Below are 16,655 nucleotides of genomic sequence, written 5' to 3'. Positions count from 1 at the left end.
ACAATATGAATTCTCTTAGTGACAAGTTCATTTTTATTTTATTGAGTCCCAAGTTTGTTTACTGATGATCTAACTTATTCCTAGGATGCTAACCTTCATTTTTAGATAGGAATAACTTGCATATACCACAATTTCAGAAATATAAAATTTAAATGGATTCATAGTATCTAAACTTAAACTTTTTAATTTTTTAAAACCTTTTAAGCCCTCAACATTCCCAAGATACTAACTTGAAATCACAGTGATAAAGTTTGCATCTTCTTTCCTCTAACCTGACATATCTGCTTAGATATCCTGTCTATAGATCAATTCTCCTGTGTTTCATTTATAGTTTTTTCTTTTCATGATTACAGCCAACATTTGAGTTCAAGATTTTGTTTCTATATTTCTTAACATATTGCCTTACTTAATATGACAGTTATGCAATAGGGTTCCCTCTTACTAACAATGTGTCCTTCCCATTGCTTTATCTGCAAATCCCATGAGATGATGGTTCTCTTCATACTTCTCTCTCAATAAGTGCTTTTTCATTCCTATTCTACAGTTTGATAATATCACATTTTTGCCAAGAAGACTATACATTTTCTATTTGTAAGCCAATTAAAGAAAAATTCTTACCCCTACATTTATTTGCCATAATCATCAAAGCTACTGTCATATCTGAAAACAAAACAACTTCTAAACTGTATTTTTTCCATTTTATAGATATATTCTCATTTAATTGTCAACAAATCTATATCAGTATATTCCCCTTGTTAAATGGTAGAGCTGTAACTCAAAACGTTAGCTACTCAAGCTACAAAAAAGTATCCTTCAGGGTAGGGAGTGCAACGGACCATGGTTCCAGCTGTTGGGCTCTGAAATCCATCTCCATTGTGCACCAAAGTCAGAGTTACTAAGGGCTGTTCCTTGTCTATGACTGGGAGATACAGAACTCCTCTGACAAACAACTTTGCTCAAAAACTCCCAATTTTGTAGAAATTTTCAGAGCTACACTGCAGTCTAAAACCTTCCTTCCTTTCTTCTCTTTCTCTTTTACAGGTGGCAGACCTAAATCATGGTCTGACAACTTTCTTGACCTTTTCTGGCTCTCTCCTATTTTCTCTCATAGGCATTTACTGCAGTAAGCTCTAGCAGGGCTAAATCTCTCTTGGTATGTGCTTCTCAGAAGACCCAGACTAACACAGTTCAGTTCAGTTGCTCAGTCGTGTTCGACTCTTTGCAACCCCATGAGCTGCAGCATGCCAGGTCTACCTGCCCAACACCAACTCCCAGAGCCTACCCAAACTCATGTCCATTGAGTCAGTGGTGTATTCAAAGCATCGTCTCTCATCCTCTCTCATCCTCTCTCATCCCCTTTTCCTCCTGCCGTCAATCTTTCCCAGCATCAAGGTCTTTTCAAATGAGTCAGCTCTTCACATCAGGTGGCCAAAATATTGGAGTTTCAGCTTCAACATCAGTTCTTCCAATGAATATTCAGGACTGATTTCCCTTAGAACAGACTGGTTGGATCTCCTTGCAATCCAAGGGACTCTCAAGAGTCTTCTCCAAATCCACAGTTCAAAAGCATCAATTGTTTGACACTCAGCTTTCTTTATAGTCCGACTCTCACATCCATACACAACTACTGGAAAAATCATAGCCTTGACTAGACAGAATGTTGTTGGCAAAATAATGTCTCCGCTTTTTAATATGCTATCTAGGTTGGTCATAACTTTCCTTACAAGGAGTAAGTGTCTTTTAATTTCATGGCTGCAGTCACCATCTGCAGTGATTTTGGAGCCCCCAAACATAAAGTCTGTCTCTGTTTCCACTGTTTCCCCATCTATTTGCCATGAAGTGATAGGACCAGATGCCATGATCTTAGTTTTCTGAATGCTGAGCTTTAAGCCAACTTTTTCACTCTCTTCTTTCACTTTCATCAAGAAGCTCTTTAGTTCTTCATGTTCTGCCAAAAGGGTGGTGTCATCTGCATATCTGAGGTTACTGATATTTCTCCCAGAAATCTTGGTTCCAGCTTGTGCTTCATCCAGCCCAGCATTTCTCATGATGTACTCGGCATATAAGTTAAATAAGCAAGGTGACAATATACAGCCTTGACATATTCCTTTCCCAATTTGGAACCACTCTGTTGTTCCATGTCCAGTTCTAACTGTTCCTTCCTAACCTACATACAGGTTTCTCAAGAGGCAGGTCAGGTGGTCTGGTATTCCCATCTCTTTCAGAATTTTCCACAGTTGATTGTGATCTACATAGTCAAAGGCTTTGGCATAGTCAATAAAGCAGACATAGATGCTTTTCTGGAACTCTCTTGCTTTTTTGATGATCCAGCCAATGTTGGCAGTTTGATTTCTGGTTCTCTGCCTTTTCTAAAACCAGCTTGAACATCTGGAAGTTCCCGGTTCATGTATTGCTGAAGCCTGGCTTGGAGAATTTTGAGCATTATTTTACTAGTGTGTGAGATGAGTGCAATGTGTGGTAGTTTGAGCATTCTTTGGCATTGCCTTTCTTTGGGATTGGAATAAAAACTGCCTGTTACTCCAGGTGTGTCTTGACTTCCTACTTTTGCATTCCAGTCCCCTATAATGAAAAGGACATCTTTTTTGGGGTGTTAGATCTAAAAGGTCTTGTAGGTCTTCATAGAACCGTTCAACTTCAGCTTCTTCAGCGTTACTGGTCAGGGCATAGACTTGGATTACTGTGATATTGAATGGTTTGCCTTGGAAATGAACAGAGATCATTCTGTCATTTTGAGATGGCATCCAAGTACTGCATTTCAGACTCTTTTGTTGACTATGATGGCTCCTCCATTTCTTCTAAGGGATTCCTGCCCACAGTAGTAGATATAATGGTCATCTGAGTTATATTCACCCATCCAGTCCATTTTAGTTCGGTGATTCCTAGAATGTCGACGTTCACTCTTACCATCTCCTGTTTAACCACTTCCAGTTTACCTTGATCCATGAACCTAACATTCCAGGTTCCTCTGCAATATTGCTCTTTATAGCATCAGACCTTTCTTCTAACACCAGTCACATCCAAAACCAGGTGTTTTTTTTTTTTCACTTTGGCACCATCCCTTCATTCTTTCTGAAGTTATATCTCCCCTGATCTCCAGTTTCATATTGGATGAACTCCCCAGATCAGTAGGTGCCCAATATAATATGGAGATCAGTGGAGAAATAACTTCACAAAGACTAACGCAGGCACACCACTATTTAGAAGCTGTGCTCAAACTGTACTCTAGAATATCTAGTTCCATAGTCAGTATAGTGACTATATTTCTATTCATCTTTAATCCACCACTCTCTGTCCAAACCAGGCTACTATCCATTTCCATTTCATTGTCTTCCATTTTGAATGCCTTCCAATCTCCCTTTCAACATATTTTACCTTTCAAGACCTATTTCAAATCCTACCTATCCTTTGAAGCTTTTTAAAAGTAATCATTGGCCCTAGTTTGAATTCTCTCTTCGTTGCATCTCTACCTGTGCTTCTTTTATTAGCTTAGAGATTTTACCATTTTGTGTAAGATAGCGCCAAACTATGTGTTCAGTATATTCTCATTTCTACAATTGATTTTCTATGTGATTTTAATTATGAGTCCATGTGACATGGTGCCTTCCGTGCTTCACTTTATTCAATCTGACAGTAAGCAGATATAAATAGAAACATTTTCTACAAAAGTAATCTTCATAGTGCTGAGATCGCATGAGACTTGAAAATATCAATTACAGCATTTGTTTTAAAGTAATGGCTTTTATTCATTTGGATTTCTATAACATTAATGAAATAATGTGTCTGATGTGTGTGTGATATTATCAGGTATTCGATTCCTAAGTGTAGTGATTTTTAACATTGATACTTTTTTTCTCTTTCTCCCCCACATTCCCCCCATTCTCTCTCTTTCTTTCTGGAAGAAGAAATATCATATGCATCCATTTTTCTTTTTCTGCATTCAATTGATGGGAATATGAAGAACACAGTATTTTGTTCAAACACAGTTACAAGGATAAATTGATTTTTCTGAAAGTAATTTAGATCTAGGTATTAAGTATTTATAGTTACTAACATCACAAAAAGAAAGATGACTAGATGCTGTATCTCTTGATAGAATGTACAGCTATGGAATAATCTTGTCAAAAAAATAAAATGTAGGAGAAATCTAATTTAGAAGACATCTTTAGATCCAAATGCTAATTTAATGATATAACTAATGAACATGTCAAGTGACACTATGGGAATGCAATCAGCACCTAGGTTCTTTTTTGCCACATTTAAATTGCAAGTGAGAAAAATAAAATTGAAGGTGATCCTTAGAGATTTAAGAAGATTTAAACAACATATTGGCCAATTGCAATGTGTGGTCTTTATTTTGATACTGATTCTAACAATTGTTAATAAAAATAACATATATGAGACAGTTGGAACTTTGAACATTTAGGCATATATTCAGTGATGTGAAGGAGCTGCTATACATGTTTAAGTAATAACTGGTTTATGTTTTTATTTTTTAAGAGACATTCTTTAGATATACATACTAATATGTTTATTGTTGATGGGCTATGGATACACAGTGCCTCATTGTGCCATTCTGTTTTCTATGTTTGAATATAATAAACAGTCTAGTACAATTAATAAGATAAAGATAGTTGCTTATTGGAGAAGCAACAAAGGCTTACTACCCTTTCTGCTGATTCTCTCATAGTCCATTTCTGCTTCTTTGTATTAGTCTGTAATACATATTGGTCTGTGTTAGTTCCTACCACAGTAATGAGGCCTCAGAAAATAGTCATAAGCACTAAATCACAAGCTCCTGCTTGATCAGACATACTATGGTAATATTAAGTGAAAATAGGGATTAGAACAGCCAAGAGATTTAGAATCTTACCTGCATTTTGTCAAAACATTTTATTCCTAGATGGAATAGTGAAATTACTGTCAGAACGTTTTTGTAATGAGCAAAAATTCAAGATGAAGATACTAAATGATTTTAGGAAATAATATTATCAAGACTGATATATGTCTACTTTACCATAGAGATAAAACTGCTAAACAGACCAATATATCTCTGATAATAGCCAAAACAGCCCATTTCTATTAAATAAGGCCAGGATTATATTGTGTAAATTTTTTTTGCTTGTCTCACATTTCAGACTCAAGGAAGACCATTTTTGTTATTTTATTTTTGTGTGTTTAGGTGCACAGGGCATAGCTTGTTTATCATTGTATCTCTCCACCAGCATAATTTTGTAATGTATAGTTGGTACTTGCTGCTGCTGCTGCTAAGTCACTTCAGTCGTGTCCGACTCTGTGCAACCCCATAGACGGAAGCCCACCAGGCTCCCCCGTCCCTGGGATTCTCCAGGCAAGAACACTGGAGTGGGTTGCCATTTCCTTCTCCAATGTATGAAAGTGAAAAGTGAAAGTGAAGTCGCTCAGTCGTGTCCGACTCTTAGTGACCCCATGGACTACAGCCTACCAGGCTCCTCCATCCATAGGATTTTCCAGGCAAGAGTACTGGAGTGGGGTGCCATTGAATTCTCTGATAGTTGGTACTTAATAAACATTTATTAAATAATAGATAAATTCATGTGGCTTTTACTTTATATTGCATTCACTGCATTTTATTTTTTGCCACTTTATTTTTTTTAATTGACGGATATTTGCTTTACAGAATTTTGTGGTTTTCTGTTATACATCAACAAGAATCAGCCAGCTGTAGATACATTCATGCTCCCTCTTTCCTGAATCTCCCTTCCATCTCCCTCCGCACCCACACTTCTAGATTGTCACAGAGCCCCTGTTTGAGTTCCCTGAGACATACAGCAAATTCCCATTGGCTATCTATTTTGCATATGGTAATGTAAGTTTCCATGTCACTCTCTCCATACACCTCACCCTCTCCTCCCCTCTCCGCGTGTCCATAAGTCTATTCTCTATGCCTGTTTCTCCACTGCCGCCCTGAAAATAAATTCATCAGTACCATCTTTCTAGATTCCATACATATGTGAGTCACTGTAAAATACTTATCTTTCTCTTTCAGACTTACTTCACTCTGTATAACAGGCTTTAGGTATGTTCACCTCATTAGAACTGACTCAAATCCATTCCTTTTTATGGCAGAGTAGTATTCCATTGTATACATGTACCACAGTTTATCCATTCATCTGTCGATGGACATCTCAGGTGCTTCCATGTTCTCGCTATTGTAAATAGTGCTGCAATGAATATTGGAGTATGTGTGTCCTTTTCGGTTTTGGTTTCCTCAGAGTATGTGACCAGTAGTGGGATTGCTGGGTCATATGGTAATTTATTCCTAGTTTTTTAAGGAATTTCCATACAATCTTCCATAGTGGCTGTATGAATTTACATTCCCACCAGGAATGCAACAGGGTTCCCTTTTCTCCACACCCTCTCCAGAATTTATTGTTTGTAGACTTTTTGATGATGTCCATTCTGACTGGTGTGAGGTGGTATCTCACTGTAGTTTTGATTTGTATTTCTCTAATAATGAGTGATGTTGAGCATCTTTCCATGTGTTTGTTAGCCATCTGTATGTCTTCTTTGGAGAAATGTCTGTTTAGGTCTTTTTCCTACTTTTTGATTGGGTTGTTTGTTTTTCTGATATTGAATTGTATGAGCTGGTTATATATTTTGGAAATCTATTCTTTGTCCATTGTTTCTTTTGCTATTATTTTCTCTCATTCTGAGGGTTTTCTTTTCACCTTGTTTGTAGTTTCCTTTGCTGTGCAAAAGCTTTGAAGTTTAATTAGGTCCCAACTTGTTTATTTTTGTTTTTATTTCCGTTACTCTAGGAGGTGGGTCCTAGAAGATCTTGCTTTGATTTATGTCATCAAGTAATTGCATTTTAAATTAGCATACTTCTGAAGGATTCAGGATTCTAAATAGTGAGCTGTTAGTTAAATGCAATAGTTGGCTTCATCAGTTTTATACTAATAATCATGAGCCTCCGTGTCAAGCATGCATCTTCTAAGTCAATTGCCTATTCCAAGGCTGTAGCCTATCAGGAGTATATAGTATCACACAGTGTAGAAAAAAGAGTGTAGGTTTAAATCGCAGCTCAAGATAACCTTTACCACATGAACCTATTTGCTCTTTCCCAAAGGTGACAGCTGTTTGTCTTCCATGTATTTGCATATTCTATTCCCTCTTCCTTGAATGATCTTTTCCCTTGTTTGCTTGGCTAACTCTTACTTTTTCTTGAAGATTCAACTCAAACCTGCCTCCTTCAGGAAGCCTTCTCTAAGCATCCCTGGCCTGGATGAGGTAATGCCTTTTTTCTGTACTAAGAGACACATCAGGCTTGCCAGTACAGGGCGTATGGCCCTACAACATAATCATCTATACATTTCTCCTCTAGTCCTGATTACTTCTCATACTCCTACTCCATCTCATCTCAGAACACACACACACATATCACTCATTCAATTTTATATATATATATATATATGGACTCTTTGATAGCTCAGTTGATAAGGAATCCACCTGCAATGCAGGAGACCCTGGTTTGACTCCTGGGTCAGAAAGATCCACTGGAGAGGGAATAGGCTACCCACTACAGTATTCTTGGGCTTCTCTAGTCACTCAGCTGGTAAAGAATCTTCCTGCAATGCGGGAGACCTGGGTTTGATCCCTGGGTTGGGAAGATCCCCTGGAGAAGGGAAAGGCTACCCACTCCAGTATTCTGGCCTGGAGAATTCCATGGACTGTATAGTCCATGGGGTAGCAAAGAGTTGGACATGACTGAGCTGCTTTCAGTTCACTTCAAGAGCAAGGACTGTGCCTACTTTTTTGTATCTTCAGTGCCTAAAATAATGGATGGTACACAACTGATGCTCAATATATCTTCATAGTAGTTGACATGACTTAAAATTAAATAATTGTTTGAAGTTGTTGTTAAACTTTTGCTTCCCATTTAAGTGGAAAAATGTTATTTGTCCTGAGAGAAAACAAACATATACCTCAAAGTGATATGACTTCTATTGGTAATGAAAGGAGAGTCACCTTTACAACCAGTTTGACATCACAATTACTTGGCATGATTTAGGAAGCATTAGAAGGACCTAGCCTTCCTACTCATAAATAACATTCTGGCTGTGACACAATGCCTGAAATAACCATAATTATTCACTCCTATGGTTTTGGGTAATAAATACTGCTGTTACAGTAAAAAGTTAACTTATAGAAGAAACTTGTTTGATAGTTTCCCAGGAAGCATGACATTTAAATAATGAACATGAGTCAGATAAATTTGAAAAGAGGAAATGAGTTCCAAATACATACAGAATGGTTCTATGGTAACCCAAGAGCATGCTGTTTCTGGATTATAATACGTATTAACTATAAACTCACCAATTTCCCCTAGTACCAGTTCTGAATAGGACCCTCTTAGTAATGCTAGTGACTGGAGATGAACAACAGGTCATTCTAGAATTTCCTAAAGTTTCATCAATCAAATACCACTTTCCTAATTTTGCCATATTTGGATGTCATCTTTGAAGCTGAAACTCCAATACTTTGGCCACCTGATGCAAAAAGCTGACTCATTTGAAAAGACCCTGATGCTGGGAAAGATTGAGGGCAGGAGAAGAAGGGGACGACAGAGGATGAGATGGTTGGATGGCATCACCGACTCAATGGACATGAGTTTGGGTAGACTCCCAGAGTTGGTGATGGACAGGGAGGCCTGGTGTACTGTGGTTCATGGGATTGCAAAGAGTCAGACACGACTGAGTGACTGAACTGAACTGGGTGTCATCTTTACTATTATCTAATATTTATACTGAAACTAATTCACCTTTAAAATTAAATGCCTATGATAATCTCAGTCTTAAAAATCACATCTGTAATATCTTGAGTTAAATGTACTACTTTTTTTCCTAATATACATTAGGATAATAATATAACTACTGAAATAATTGAATTCACATCGGTATCTTAAGTTGGGAAACAATTAATAAATTATCTTTTGAAATTAGGTTGACCAGCTTTCAATTACTGTATCTAAAATTTACTTGCTATATCTTCAGACAATTTATTTCAAACTTAGATTCAATTTATTTTTTAGTAAAACAGGGTCAATAATAATGCCTACATTTCAGAGTTCTGAGGTTAGAATGTAAAAATGACTGTAATGTATTTAGCACACTATATGTCTTGAGAATATAGCTGATGTTCAGTAAAGGCTAAAGCTTATTTGTAACAATCATTGATAGCAATGTCTCAAATATTATGCAGCCTTATTCTCACAGAATTCTAAATACTGTACTTTGACATTGCCTGATTTGTACTTGAGACCTGGAAGCAGTAGATGGTATTATCTCTATTTTATTGTCATATTTTACTGAAGCAGAAATAAGCTAACCTATGGATTCCCAATAATTCATGATTAGACTGTTTCTCTGTTTAGTTTGTGTGTGTGTGTGTAATCAAGGTTGATTTGAATCATTATATAACCAAAAATTTAAGGAATAATTGGTTATAGATGGTTTAACTACCCAAAGTAGCAAAATAAATCATTGGAAATATTTCTATTTGGAAAAGTATTAAATTAAACAAACAGAAACAAGCTCACAGACTTAGAGAATAAAACTTGTGGTTACCAAAGAGGAGAGGGAAGGAGGGAGGGACAAATTAGGGGTATGGGATTAACACACAAACTGCTATATATTAAATAGATAAGCAACAAGGATTTACATGTTAGCAGAGAGAATTATATCCATTACCTTCTAATAACCTATAATGGAATATAATCTGCAAAAACACTGAATCACTATGCTATATACCTGAAATGGAATACTTTGGCCACCTGATGTGAAGAACTGACTCATTGGAAAAGACCCTGATGCTGGGAAAGATTGAGGCGGGAGGAGAATGGGATGACAGAAGATGAGAAGGCATCACCGACTCAATGGACATGAGTTTGAGTAAACTCTGGGAGTTGGTGATGGACAGGAAGGCCTGACGTGCTGCAGTCCACGGGGTCACAGGGACACACCTGAGCGATTGAACTGAACTGACACAATACTGTATATCAACTATATTTTTTCAATAAAAAATTATGCAAAACCTGAACTTCATAAATACTACCAGACATACATAAAAATACGAGATTTGAAAAAGAAAGAGATGGGGAGAAGGAGAGAGTAGAGAGAGTCTCTGTGTATAATTCTACTAACACATAAAGATTTATTTAAGCAATACAGACACTTTTTTGGCACCAGGAAAGTGATACACTGACATACAGACTAAGAAGCCTGGGATAGGAGAAGGAAATGAACCAATTTACTCTAGCAACTTAGAAAGTCAGTTTTTAAAATTTTAAATAATCAATTTTATTTGTATGAATTTGTGTCTAATATCACTACTATAGAAAAAAAAAGAGCATATTCAGAGCATAATCTCAAATTAGAATTGAACAAATGGGAGCTACTATTTTAAAGTTTAAAGCTGTAAGTCATAATATTGTAATAGTATCAGAACCTCTAAATTTTAAACTTTCATGGTTTGTTGAGTCTAGTCTATTGAGCCCAGTCTCAACAAGTAACATCCTAACATCTGTGGCCCAGTTCCCACACATCACCGCTTCATTTAGCATTTCAGTTCTGCAACATGTGGTTCATGCTTCTTTACACCTCTGCATAAAATGAGCTAGCCTGCCCTTTTAACTATTTTTCCCTCTTGGTATTTTTGTCACTCAGTATATATTATTTAAAGCTGAAGATGGTAGTTTTCAAATATCTATCTGCAGAATATAGAATACATTGGCTATTTGAATAAATTGAAACCTGATTATTTATAATAATAATCAATAATAATGATTATCTATATTATATATATATGTGTGTGTATATATATATATATTTGGAGGGGTACCAAATTACTTTATTTGAAGGAATGGTACTAAAGAAAGAATTTAAGTAGATGTTTTGTTACAAATTATAGAAAAGGTGAAGGTAACCTAAATATGCATGAACTGCCTTGGTGACCAGGGAAGTCACCCCTGTGGCTGTGGGAAGCCAGCCTGAGGCTTAGCTCTCACTGTGTCCCAGGCTGTGCTTGTCAATGAGGTACTCCGCCATGCCAGATCCAGGGGCCCCCATCTTGCGCAGGTTGGTTATGTGGTCACCCAATTATTTGATGGTTTCCACCTGTTATTCAGGTAATGGATCTCAATGAAATCACACAGATGGGGATCATTTTTTTCAGTGCCCAGTTTGTGCAGTTCAGGTAGTAATTGATTCACACTTCTTTCCCAGCACGGCGCACATTCCATTGCATTCTGCCCATTCTCCCAGTCATCACGGTCTGGTTTCTTGACATTCTGAAGGAAGATTCGGCCGCCTTGCCGGTTCTGCAGCTTCATCAGTTTCTCAGCATGTTCCCTCTCCTCATGAGATCGGTGAAGAAAATATTCTAAGACACTCCATAGCGGTCAAAATAGTATGACATGGATAGGTAGACATAGGAGGCGTAGAGCTCCAGGTTGATCTGGCGGTTGATGGCAGCCTCCAAGTCCTGGTGGTAGTTCTGGCGCACCTGCGAGGTGGATGCAGTCGTCATGGCGGGCGGCTGAGAAGGGGCGGTGGTGGCGGCGGCGACGGCTGCGCGGAGCTGGAGCGGCGGCGGGGACCTTGGGCTAGTCGGAGGGCGCTGTCAGGTGGTGATGCGGGCTGGCTCGTATTTTATTTATATATATATATGACATGACATGACATTGAAGTCGCTCAGTCGTGTTCGACTCTTTGCGACCCCATGGTCTGTAGCCTACCAGGCTCCTCCATCCATGGAATTTTCCAGGCAAGAATATTGGAGTGGGTTGCCATTTCCTTCTCCAGGAGATCTTCCTGACCCAGGGATCAACCTGGGTCTCCCGCATTGTAGACAGATGCTTTACCGTCTGAGCCATCAGGGAAGTCCATATATTGCAGCCATGAAATTAAAAGATGCTTACTCCTTGAAAGGAAAGTTATGACCAACCTAGATAGCATATTAAAAAGCAGAGACATTACTTTGCCAACAAAGGTCCGTCTAGTCAAGGCTATGGTTTTTCCTGTGGTCATGTATGGATGTGAGAGTTGGACTGTGAAGAAAGCTGAGCGCCTTAGAATTGATGCTTTCGAACTGTGAAGTTGGAGAAGACTCTTGAGAGTCCCTTGGACTGCAAGGAGATCCAACCAGTCCATTCTAAAGGAGATCAGTCCTGGGTGTTCATTGGAAGGACTGATGCTGAAGCTGAAACTCCAGTACTTTGGCCACCTCATGCAAAGAGTTGACTCATTGGAAAAGACCCTGAAGCTGGGAGGGACTGGGGGCAGGAGGAGAAGGGGACGACAGAGGATGAGATGGCTGGATGGCATCACCAACTCGATGGACATGAGTTTGAGTAGACTCTGGGAGTTGGTGATGGACAGGGAGGCCTGGCGTGCTGCAAATCATGGGGTTGTAGAGTCCAACACGACTGAGCGACTGAACTGAACTGAACTGATTATATATATATATATATATATATGTATATGTATATGTATAATCTTTGTGTTTCTCTTAAGGTGAAAAGAAAAACTGAGTTCAGCCATGTTTCCACATTCAACTCTTATTCTTTCTTATCTTTATCAGGTCTCTTGTAATAATTTATCCTGTTTTGTCTTTAGTTTTTTGGGTTTTTTTTTTTTCTTTTCTCTTTCTTCACCTTGTACTTTCCTGGGTGTCTTGTGTTTGCATATCTTCTAAACTGAATCCATCACTACTGCAGTAAGTAAATCCTTTGTAAAATACTAGAGTTTTGCAAGGAATTTCTTTATACAACTTTTCTATATAAACGTCATGATATTTGTCAGAAAAAATTAATACAGGAAACTGAGTGAGCAAGTCTACTGAATAAGAACAAAGTAAACATTAGGCTTCTTCATCTTGGAAGCATGATTTAAACAGTGACCAGTGTTTGTTTCATAAGTATTTACTGAGTACCTTTTATACTTCAGATCCTATATGGGTTTTGATATAGAACAGTGAACAGAGGAAAACAATTCCTGTTCCCATGGAGGTTACATTCAAGTATCAGTAAAAAGTATGACATTACTGGTCAAGGTTTAGAAGGCTTGAAGTGTATATAATTGGGAACAGGGGTATTTGACAAGAAAAGAATACAAATTTAGGAATACAAAATTGGACATATAACTAGAACAAAAAGAAATTCACAAAATTAAAAAAAAATTAAATCTGGTGCATGCCATAGGCATTATAAAATTCAGAAAAGTAATAACAAATTACTTCTACTAATAAACTGACATACCAATATAATACTTTTTTCCTAAAATGTTAGTTGTACATTTAAAAAAATTTTTTTTAATTTTATTTTAACTTTACAATATTGTGTTGATTTTGTTGTATATCAAAATGAATCTGCCACAGGTATACATGTGTTCCCCATCCTGAACCCTCCTCCCTCCTCCCTCCCCATACCATCCCTCTGGGTCGTCCCAGTGCACCAGCCCCAAGATAGCTTCTTCATACATCTTTGACTTTATACCATTTTCTGTAGAGAGTACAGAAAACAACAACAACAACAACAACTTAGGCTTTTTGTCCACCTGATTAAAATACTTATTAGTTATAGTTTAGAAAAGTTCCAGTTTTGCAACTCACTGAGAAATGTAATGTTGAAGTGCAATTTATTATAAAAGGATGAAAAATACATGATTATTTACACTGATATACTCTATGGTATACCTACAAGTTTGTTCTCTAAAAAATTAAGAACTCTAATCATTTCTATATCATGCAAATGCATTTATAGTAATAGAATTTCTTCACTGAATAAGCAGAAGGGAGAACTGAGTCTTCTTCTTAAATATTTACCTGTTTCTCCTCCATAGCCCACATATTTCTAGTGTCTAGTACTGTAGGACTCATTCATCTCACAATATGACTCCTAACCATGCACTATTGGAGACCAGCACTAACTTAACCCTTCATAGAAGGGAATGTGAACCACATACATAAATCTCATTTAGCCTAAACTAAATGTATCTCCAATGCAATTTCCACTTAATTGAATTCACCCTTAATTGAATTGAATTCTGGGCCAAGAGGGCACATGCGCTCAAAGGAAAGTCAGAGTGGAAACAGGCAGTTGTCTTATGCGATTGTGGCTAAAATTGTCTTCTGCAAATTTTACAAAAGCATTGCTAGAGCTCTTCTTGGAGCTTTGGAAGAGGCTTGAGCAAGAGAGAGGCTCCGGGATTTCAGCTACATTAGATTTACAGTAATTCTGTTTCTGTGGTCACAAATGAATTGAACAAAACTGTTTTACTTCTCTAGAGATGACATTTTCAGAGACACAGTGTTAATCTTACCTATTCAAGGTAAGCACAGTCATATCACGATTAACAGTATCATTCACTTAACTTAGCATTTTGCTGTGGGGTGCTCTCTGGAAGTGATTGTATATGACTCTCTTTCATGAGAGGAATATGGATCCAGAATTATCCTCCATCCGTAGCCTCCACTGGGGTAACGCCCCACTTGGTTCCTATTGTCATATATTTGCACCCACTGTTGCTAGATGTGGTGTCCAAGTTTATTCTACACTCACCATCTGAAACTGCTCCGAACCTGGTGGCTCTCTTTCAGTCACTTTCCAAGTTCCCTCAAATGTTGTAGAAATAATTAAGGTATTTCCCTTTTCCACAGAGGGAGGTGCTGACCCTAATATGCTGCCTGAGAGTCTGCTCACTCTCAGCATTTGCAATTCCATTGCTTTATCATCTCAATTGAAGAAGAAGTTGTCTGAGATGCTAGTAAGTCTTTCTAGTCTGCTCTGAGATATTCTATGCTTTTGGATTCCTGTTCACCTCTTAGAGTTTCTAATACTTTTGCTCCTCTAATTCTTGGCCCAGAAGTTGGGGCACTGAGTCCTCATCTCCACTTAGTTTTACTATTCAGATCAACCTTCTTTCAGAGGCAAGTCAAACTTTTGTCTCCCTTTAAAATAGATCTAATATTTAGGAAGCATCCTACATTTTTTCCAAGTCTGCCTATGTCTAACAGTTAAGATTTAAGAAATTAAAAATCAATTTTTCTGTGAATCATCTACTTTTGTAATTGAAAGTTCTTATTTCAGGATATGTTTCTCTGCCATTAATTAAAAAGTATATGTGGGCAACTCAGTGGGTTTCTCTTTCTGGACATTAAATACTTTTCCAATTAGGTGATGAATGACACTGGAGCAATTAGTGGGATGTCTTGGGACCATAAAATAGTGTAGCCATAAAAATGTCTCTATTTAAAATTTCCAAGCCTTATCCTGTTAAGACTAAAAGTGATGAAAATGAGCAATTTTATCAAATGCTAATATGTTACATTTTGTACAAGGAGATATCTTTTAAAATATTTCAACAAGTAAAAACCATGGAGATATATTTAAAACGTGTAACATAAAATACTACTTCAACTAGAGAATAACTAGAGTTGTTTTATCAAAATTAAAATAGCTTTGTTCTTATTGTAAAGTCATTTCATATTTATTTTTGAAACTTCGTAATAAATTGCATTTAAAATTGCCCATAATGAAAGATAATGCTAGTATTTAATATTCTTATTCAAAACTTAAAGAATTGCTTATTCTAAGAGCTAGTATATGCAGAAAATGAAAATAAATATACAAGTTCTTAACAGCGGTTTACAGATGAAAATAATGGGTCTATAAATGGAAAATGGAATCTATTTTACCATAGGTAATAGCTATTATGACTTTCCTTCAGCTTCTATTGACCGTGCAGTCTTATGCTGACCCACAGTCAGCATAAAATGGTTAATCAGCAAAACTCTGAGGATAACTTGAACTGGCAATTGCCCCAAACTTCAGGGTAGTTATTATAACTCTTCCACTGCCTCAGGCAAAGATAAAAGGAAGAGAGAAAGTATGAGGGCAGTGCATTGAGATACGAAAGAAAAAATCCTGGGAAACCTGGCAGTGATCTTGGGCCACTTTGGGAAATATATTTTGGAGGACAAGCATTTTCATATTTCAGTGTTACACAAATCTCCAGAGAAGTAGCAAATTAGGAAAGGCAGTAAATTGAGTTTTAGCAAGAGAGTTGATGTTAACTCTGAACTCAAAGTTTGAATTTTGAACAGTTGCAAAAAACAGCATTGAGAAAATATCTCTCACACATTCATATTTGTTGTTGTTCAATCACTAAGTCGTGTTTGACTCTTTGCAACCCCATGGACTAGAACACACCAGGCTTCCCTGTCCTTCACTAACTCCCGAAGTTTGTTCAAACTCATGTCCATTAAGTTAGTGATGACATACAACTATCACATCCCCTGTCTCTCCCTTCTCCTCTTGCCCTCAATCTTTCTCAGCATCAGTGTCTTTTCCAATGAGTCGTATTTCACATCAGGTTGCCAAAGTCCTGGAGCTTCAACTTCAGCTTCAGTCCTTCCAATAAATATTCAAGGTTGATTTGTTTTAGGATTGACTGGTTTGATCTCTTAGCTGTCCAAGGGGCTCTCAAGAGTCTTCTCCGACACCACGATTCGAAAGCATCAATTCTTCAGCACTCAGCCTTTTCATGGCCCAACATTCACCTCCACATATGACTACTGGAAAGACCATATAAAAGCCC

General features: G+C 37.4%; 1 pseudogene; it reads right to left on the bottom strand.

Moving 5' to 3' along the window:
- Nucleotides 1-10,982: 10,982 nt before the first annotated feature.
- LOC781370 (ferritin heavy chain-like) lies at nucleotides 10,983-11,586 on the bottom strand (annotated as a pseudogene).
- Nucleotides 11,587-16,655: the final 5,069 nt, after the last annotated feature.

The sequence above is a fragment of the Bos taurus genome, chromosome 1, assembly GCF_002263795.3.
Source record: "Bos taurus isolate L1 Dominette 01449 registration number 42190680 breed Hereford chromosome 1, ARS-UCD2.0, whole genome shotgun sequence".
Taxonomy (NCBI): Eukaryota; Metazoa; Chordata; class Mammalia; order Artiodactyla; family Bovidae; genus Bos; species Bos taurus.
The sequence above is the reverse complement of the archived record's forward strand: the minus strand, read 5'-3'. Positions and strand labels throughout refer to the sequence as shown.